Genomic DNA, 7854 nt, shown 5'->3' on the forward strand with positions numbered 1-7854 from the left:
ACTCGGGGCCTTCAAGAGGGGGTTAGATAGGCATCTAGCTGGGGTCATGTAGACCCAGCCCTCTTTCCTGCCTATGCAGGGGGTTGGATTTGATGATCTATGGAGGTCTCTTCTGGCCCTAACATCTATGAATCTATGAATCTTTGGCCTTTATGAGCAGCAAGTAAGATATGCACACAGAGCTACCAAAATGTATCCTTGTTTCCCTAATAGCTACATTCCAGGTGTTGCAGTCAGGATTTATTTATTCCTGGTTTTTTCCTATAGTAATAAAAGTCATGCTAGAACAGTATTAAATGATTTATCTCACAGGAGCAGAATGAAAATATTTGGAAGAGTTGTGTCCATCAAATGAACACAGGAGCCTGGCTCTAGTAGGCTGTGCACTTAGAACTTCCACTGGACTCAGTAGGTGCTGTGATTATGTTGTCACAGTGTAAGTAGTCATATTTTGAAGCTTAGAGCACCATTTCTTTGAGAGGAATTGGGAAGGGAGGTGTGGTTGAGAGGAGAAGAAATGGTTATAAGTAGCTACTAAAATTGCAAGGCCAAAGAATATAGAGAATTAGGAAGCTGCTGTCTATGCACATAGGATTGTGGCTCTTTATCATGTATGTAAAATGAGTCGCTAATTATGAACAGGTTTATGCTTCCTGTGGCTGCACAGGAAGGTGAGGAGGAGTAAGACACCAAGATAGGGTATCTCCTGTCATCTCAAGAAGCTTTTGATGCTTCAGCTCCTGTGCTAATAGGCAGGTAAAGGCTGTGACTGCACTTTTAGTTTGTCCAGAAATTAAATTTCACTGGCACAAAGGAAAAAATAATCTGCTGCGGGTGTAGATCTGTAACAGATTGCTTCACCACGAAGCAAGTAGGGTGCCAGGGAGAACTTGGGATACCTAAAATCAGTTCCTTTCCTGACCTTCCCCTTGGGTGATAATGCTGCTGTGAGTTTAGGTTAATCTGTAAATATAACATGCTGGTCCTGTGCTGGATAACATGTTCACTAGCTGCATCAGGTAAGGGCAGTATAATCAAATAGAGTAGCTAGATTTATATCTGGGGTTTTTTTTACTACTTCAGTTATAAACCAGCTGATGCTTTTATATTTATGTGCTTATACTTTTGAATGGGCCAGCCAGTGCTTCCTGCAAATAGTATAAGAGGAAGCTCTTTAAACAGTTACAGCAGGATCAGGATCTCTAAATAGATTTAAACTGATCAGATGCGTGTAGCTGCAGTAATGCTCTGCCTTCAGGGAAAATGGTGCACTTATTGAAATGTTCTATTTTTATTTCTCAATTACTGTCTTCTCAGTATTAAGGGTGGTTCCAATTACTGACCATTCATAATACAGTGGACTTGCTGTGCTTTCAGGATTCTGTGTAGCAGGTGGTATATTTGATACAGCTTTAACTTTGAAAAATAGTTTTGAAAATTCAATTTCTCATTGCTGGGCGCTCACTTGAAATGGCCATGGCTGGGTGTGAACACACAAACAAATTACACTGAGTTAAAGGAGGTTAAGAGAACTTATCACACACCAGCTGCTCTGCAATAACCATTTAACATGTCTGCTCTTGTCCTCCAGTAAGTGGAAGCGAAACCAGAGCAGCCTGCCCCTGAGTGAAACAGGGGTAAATTCACAGGATTATAGGAAAATAGGGCTGGAAGGGACTTCTTGAGGTCATCTGGTCCAGCTCCCTGCTCAAGGCAGGATCATCCCTGACTAAACCACCCCAGCCAAGTGCCTATCTAACCTGCTTTTAAAATGTCTACGAATAGAGAGTCCACAGTTTCTCAGTTGCCAGAGTTTTGCAAAAATAGTTACTGTGGATCAGTAATCTTTCCTCCCCGCTGCCTTCCCCTACCCCCCACCATTTAATTCTGTTCATGCTCATGCCAATACGTTGGATTAGCCCTCAGGTTTGTCAGGAGGTCATGTGACTCCACCAGATTGTTGTTTGAGACATTAAGTGACATGGCTACCTGTGAGTGACATTCGGTGACGCAGTGGCAGAGGAATGTGACCTTAATATGCACCATCATGCAGACAGTGCGTGATCGCTTATGGCCTAACCAGTCAGGAGTTAACCCTAGAGCGTGACTGGCCGGACCAGCATGCTGAGGCCTCCAGAATGTTCCATCAGAGGGGACCCTGATTGGCTAGGGAGTCTATAAAGGGGACTGCGCGCCTCGGCGCGAGGTCCCCAGACGCTCCTAGACTCCGGTCCTTGGGATCAGATCGAAAAGACAGCCTGATCACCTGTCTTGTCGTCTGGACAGACCCCTAGGCTAGATTACTAGCATAGGCTGCTACAGCTTATAGCTAGACCACACGCAATCCGGGACGCCCTGTGTGTTGCCCAACTAGGCATCATACTTGTACTGATAGTATTTTCGGCTGCAGTCGACCTTCACGATTACACCTTGCTTGTCACTCGCCGCTACCCATCATCTGTTCGTTCTCCGCACCACGTCGTCTGTGTCCACCTGCTACTGTAAATAGTCCTTGTAATTAGTTCCTGTATTCATCAAGTTGATTCAACTCGTTAATCATCTTGTTGGCTTGTAAGTAAACTTATGAATTTTCTTCACCTACTAGTTGTCGCGCTTTTTTCCTCTCTCACACTTGGCATCCCCGAGCGTGTCTGGGTTGGGGTCACTACTCAGTGCCCCACTCGACACACAACTGAGGCCATTTTCCAAACAGCATCCTTGAATTATGGCCCACAAGGTTGTTTAACAAAATAATGATAATTCTTGTTCATGCTTCTGATTTTGTTTTTATACTCCATCATTTAGGCTATACACATGGAAAATTAAAACTGTTACTCTTTTTTCCCCCAAAATGTATTTTCCAAAATTGATTTTTGTCCTTGATGTTCCTAGTAAAGTTGTTTATTTCCTGGCTTGTGTACCAGTATCACTATATGATCATAAAATCCAGTACTTTTGTAACACTTTGCAAACTTATTGCAAAAAGTTAACTGTGTTTAGGGTTAGCATTTCTACCCCCAGCTGGCTGTTAACTCAGAGCCTGATCCTGGGATTTACTGAAGGAAGTGTACCCTGGCAGCATTCAACCTTTTGTAAGACTGGAGGGTCCTCTCATAGGCAGCATCATCCCCATTAACATTACCTTCAATATGTCTGGTCCCCAACTCCTTTATGCACATGCTCCACATCCCAGCTTCTTCCTCAGTGGCATTCTAGAAAAAGGTGGGGTGGGGTTGTCTCTGTTACATCCTGCAAACATACCTCTTTAGTGACATACAGCTTAAAAATAAATCAATATTTTAAAATAGCACTATTGTAATGTATTTTATGAGCTGAAAGTTTTCCACCACATGGAACATGAAGCAGTGCTTGCCAAGGAACTATTGTACACTCGATCCCCTGGCACCAGCGCTCTGGCCAGAAGGCTGCTTTCCACAGGTTGGAGTTGCGTACCAGTCGCACAGCAGCGCTGCCGTGAGAACTGTAGCAGTTGCCAGAGTGCTGGATCATTCTTGTAAAAAGCTAGTCACAGTGTTTCTCCCTGCTTTGTCATCTACTCTTATCCTTCTCTCGCTTTTTGTCTTCCTGCCCTCTTCCTCCACAGACTTTACTTTCTGGTCTCTTCCTCAACCACTTATATACATTGCTTGGTTCCTTGATTGCCTTATGCACCACATAAAATACCTCCTGACCTTTTCCCGTGGATTGTCTTCCTTTCTCACTGCATTTAGATCTTGGCCAGGAAAAGCCTTTAGAAACACCCAGAATTAAGAAGGAGAAACAATGCTGTGAAACCTTCTGGCTTTTCATGGACTACTTTTAAGGGCTCCATGGATCACGATCTGAGAGCTGTTATTTTAACATAGTATCACTCATGAATAAATTCCTGGTGAAATCAGATATTATTACCATTTAAAACCTGATTAAAACTCTTACCCTAAAACCTGGCTGCAGGCATCTGATATTTCCAAAATAAGGTGTATCTAGCCACCTCTTTGCTTCCCTTGAGGGCTGGACAGGGGCACAATGTCCATTAATCTTCTCCATTAATCTGTTAGGCATGCTTCCTTGTAGTGTGCCTATTGCGTGTCCTTTTCCTGTCCATCCTTGTGTTCGGTTACACTTTAGGCTGTTTATTAATGGCAGAAAAGTCAATCAGATTTTCTTAATGAATTTTGTTCACTTGCATCTGATTTGGTAGTGAATCGTCCATCTTCCTCAGTTTTGGTGTATTTAATGCTAATGCTCAGGCTGTTGCTTTACACTTGTAAATTTGTTATTAAGCATTTTAATTGTTTTGGTTAAACTCACGTTATGTTAGAGTTCACACATACTTTAAGCTTCCATTTCAAATGTTGTTCTTTCCCCCAGGCAATTTTTTGACCACTGTTTTTCTCTTGCCTCAACTCATTTTGTGTAATTGTTCACATATTTAACTCGTTTTGTGTAATTGTTCACATATTTTTACTTTCTTGCTTCATATTATTGCCCACTGGTTGTCCTGTCCCATTTTATAAAGCCTTACCCCTTTTGGACTCACTAGTGAACAACTTTACTTCATTGCACAGTCACATAAAGTCATATGGCATTTCCTTACCTCCATCCATGGGCTAGATATGCTGTAAGGGAGAAACAGTGTCTGTGGAGTTTTCTTCTGCCTTTTGTATGCAGGGTGGAGAGTGAGTGGGGCATTGGCTCTGCCCATCACTGTGCATGCCTCAACATCTGAAGTAGAGGGGGTCTGGTTGGGATACGAGGCGTGCACTGATTACTTCTCTGTACCCTATTCAGAGAAACGGGAAATGCATTTTAGTTCTTAACCTGGCTCCTAGTCCGCTGCTGTGATGGAAAAACCACCACAATAACCTTGCTCAGAGGCTCATGGCCCCTCCATGCTTGAGCCCTTGTAAAAGATCATGTGGCATATTAATAAAGATAAGAACTGCGAACAACACCATCCTGGATTATCCCATCCCAGTATTCTGAAGAGCCCATGGAAACAAAGATTGTAGATGTGGCTGAAGCATCCCCTTAAGATGATTGCATAAAATGCATATGCACACTCAGTTATCATTCAATTAACCTCTTATCCTGGATTGTTCATATTCCTCAGTCTGTATATATTCTAAGGTTTCTTTAATGGACTTTTTTTTCAGCAAACACTTTTGAAGGCTGGTGGCTCAAGGAGTGTTTGGACTGTTTGAGTAATGCTGTTATGAACACTCCTGAATTCTGCCATCATAAAAGTTGCCTTCTGGAATGTTTAAAGATGGCATCAGAAGGCTGGGGCCTGCTGAAGATCATCTTATTTATTAATTAATGGCCTCTCTTCAACTTCCTTAGAAGATACGAGAAGGTAATTAGCTGGTTGTGGAGAGGAGGCTGGAGGTAAACTTTAAAATCCCTCCATATAAAATAACGTATTTGACAAATCTGTTTGACAAATTATAGCCAGACGTCCATGGCTTATTCTTTAACACTTTGTAGAGGGCAGCTAACAGACCAGTGTTGTTAATCGCTGCAGCTGCTGTTAGTAGAGCAGGGACCGCTAGATGTTTTCACCACCTTTTTTGTTGCCATAGGTAAGTGTTTGCTTTTGCCTTTTAGTGGAACACTTACTTGGAGTGTAGCTTAACGCTTAGGCTGCTTTCAGGGTTGTCCAAACTGCTTGTGGTTTCTTGCAGAAATCAATATTAGGGCCTTTATTGTTTTTATACTTTCAATCAGCAGTATTTTTTATATTGTTGTCTTTGGTGTTATTTGCACAGTATGTTGAGGACACCCCAGTGACATCAATAACGGCTCTATTTCTGTTACAGGTTTATTTTCCTTTGTTTCTTTTTCTTTTCTTTTTTTTTTTAATTGTAAATTTGCTATGAATGACAATAAGAAAGAACAGTTACTGTCAAGACCCTTCCAAACTTTTCCATTCTTTTTTATCTTCCCTGACAGTTTTCTTTGACAGTAATTCTATTTTTCCAGTTTCCAAAGCTCATAATCTCAAAGTCTTCTTTGAGCCTGAGCTTCCTTTGGAAGCTCATATTAATCAGATTATTTATGAAATGGTTTTAGTATCATCTCCATAATCTTCTACGTTCTAAGTGACCTAAACTTCTTGAGCGAAGTAAAGAGAGCTGTGTACCTCTCTTTATCACATCCATTCTGATACGTCAGGCTATTTTCTGCAATTATTTGCAATTTATATAGGACTCCTTTGCCTCCCTGCCTATCAGAGCTAAAACTTTTGTGTCTTTTTGTTTTGCTGAGGGAAACAAAGAAGTTTGAAGTTAAAAGATTCTTCCACATTTGCAACCCATTGCTGTCAGCTTTTGCCCTTTATTAGAAGGAGGGCTGCACAGTATGTTTAAAAACAAAAGAAATGCCTCCCTCAAAATCAGACCAGAGACCAAAAAGAGTCTGTTTTGGGGTTGCAAAGGTTCATATTTGCAGGCACAGCTTCTATAGAAAGCCTGAGGGATTTACAGTAAATATCTGGTTTAGCATCCAGAGCTGCTGACAAACAGGCCTCCTCTTGATAGATGGATTCATTATCACCTCCTAATTACAAGCAGATTTCCAGGTGTGTTCACTACATTATAAATGAAACCTGTCCATTGTTATACACTGCTGGCCTAAGGGTCAGCCAAAAGGGATCTATTGCTGCTCTTCTGTCATTGGGCCGTATTAATCAGGTGTAGTTTTAACAGATAACCTTTAAGAAAAAGACTGATTAATCACCTGGTACTTCTGACTGCTATCAAGTTCAGCATCACCAAATAAAGGAAGGAACTCAACAAGTCCACAATATGTCAAGCACATCAGTCTCAGTGTGTTAAAACACTTAAGGCCAGATGCTACTGTTTAAAAGAAAAGAAAGTGTGCTGCATCAAGTATGTGGGTGTTTTTCCACATCTGTGGGTCACAGTCTGCTCAGATATGCTCACATGGAGTTTCTGTTGAATTGAATTCAAAGGGAGCCACATATGTTATGTCCAGCAACAGAATGGGACCATTATAAAGTAATACAAATTTCTACCAGATTTTGCCTTTTGATTTTGCAGACCTAGTTATACAGCAGGGGTTTCAAGCCCCATGCATCATTAAAATGCAGGCAGTCTTCATCGAATCCTCTGTCTAAGGACTGATTTAAGTGGGCTTTTCTGTGTTCCAGTTACTTCTTTTGAAGCTGGAATAGACTCCAGTGGTTTCCTACTTAAAAATACCCTCAACGTTTTTCAAATCAAGACTTAGCTGTTGCATATTCATATTAATGTTAGAAAAATGAAATAAGTTCTCAGATTGTCAAAAGATTAAGCCATGGTACTTTTGCAGGGTAATATTTGCCACACCAGACTTATCATACATCACAATTATGAACCAAAGGTCTGTCATAGGGAGTGTACCTTTTGGCAATGTTAATAATTGAGGCAGGGCAATGTTGGTCCCTAGGGCTATTACTCTTACACAGCCATTTTCCATTTTGCAGTTTAATGTCCTTTCACTATTCCCATCATCTTCTGTGGACTTTTAACTGTTGACCTAATAATGCCATATGCCACATGTGATTTTATTATGCATTACAATATTATCTGGTAGGGGTTGTGACACCTGGGGGTTTGCTACATGAATATTAATAACAATAATGCTGGTGAAGTGTGAGCCTTGTTTTGATTGTGGTATATGATTGACACTTGTAGGTTGGTATGGTTTAAGCAAGGTTACACATTTTTAAACACACGTGGCACATAGTAACATAATGTATGGGCATGTCTGCTCTGGTGATGTTTTGCAGCACAATCCAGCTCCCTTGCAAGTTCATAGGAGTTCAGCCATTACATTCAGTGGGAGCAGGAA

The 7854-nt window shown here is 41.2% G+C and overlaps 1 protein-coding gene and 1 long non-coding RNA gene across 5 annotated transcripts in view; one reads left to right on the forward strand and one right to left on the reverse strand.

Annotated features, from left to right (window-relative positions):
• The window catches only part of RARB (retinoic acid receptor beta), a 563324-nt gene that overhangs the window by 370976 nt on the left and 184494 nt on the right, over nucleotides 1-7854 (forward strand). The window lies entirely within an intron of this gene.
• Nucleotides 3076-7854, reverse strand: part of LOC112549862 — a 39077-nt gene continuing 34298 nt past the window's right edge. The window contains exons 2-4 of the long non-coding RNA XR_003093434.1: nucleotides 4598-4783; nucleotides 3937-4129; nucleotides 3076-3212 (exon numbers count right to left, since the gene is read on the reverse strand). This is a non-coding gene — a long non-coding RNA (uncharacterized LOC112549862). The remainder of the gene's footprint in view (nucleotides 3213-3936; nucleotides 4130-4597; nucleotides 4784-7854) is intronic.

This window comes from Alligator sinensis, unplaced genomic scaffold (assembly GCF_000455745.1).
Source record: "Alligator sinensis unplaced genomic scaffold, ASM45574v1 scaffold299_1, whole genome shotgun sequence".
In the NCBI taxonomy this organism is placed as follows: Eukaryota; Metazoa; Chordata; order Crocodylia; family Alligatoridae; genus Alligator; species Alligator sinensis.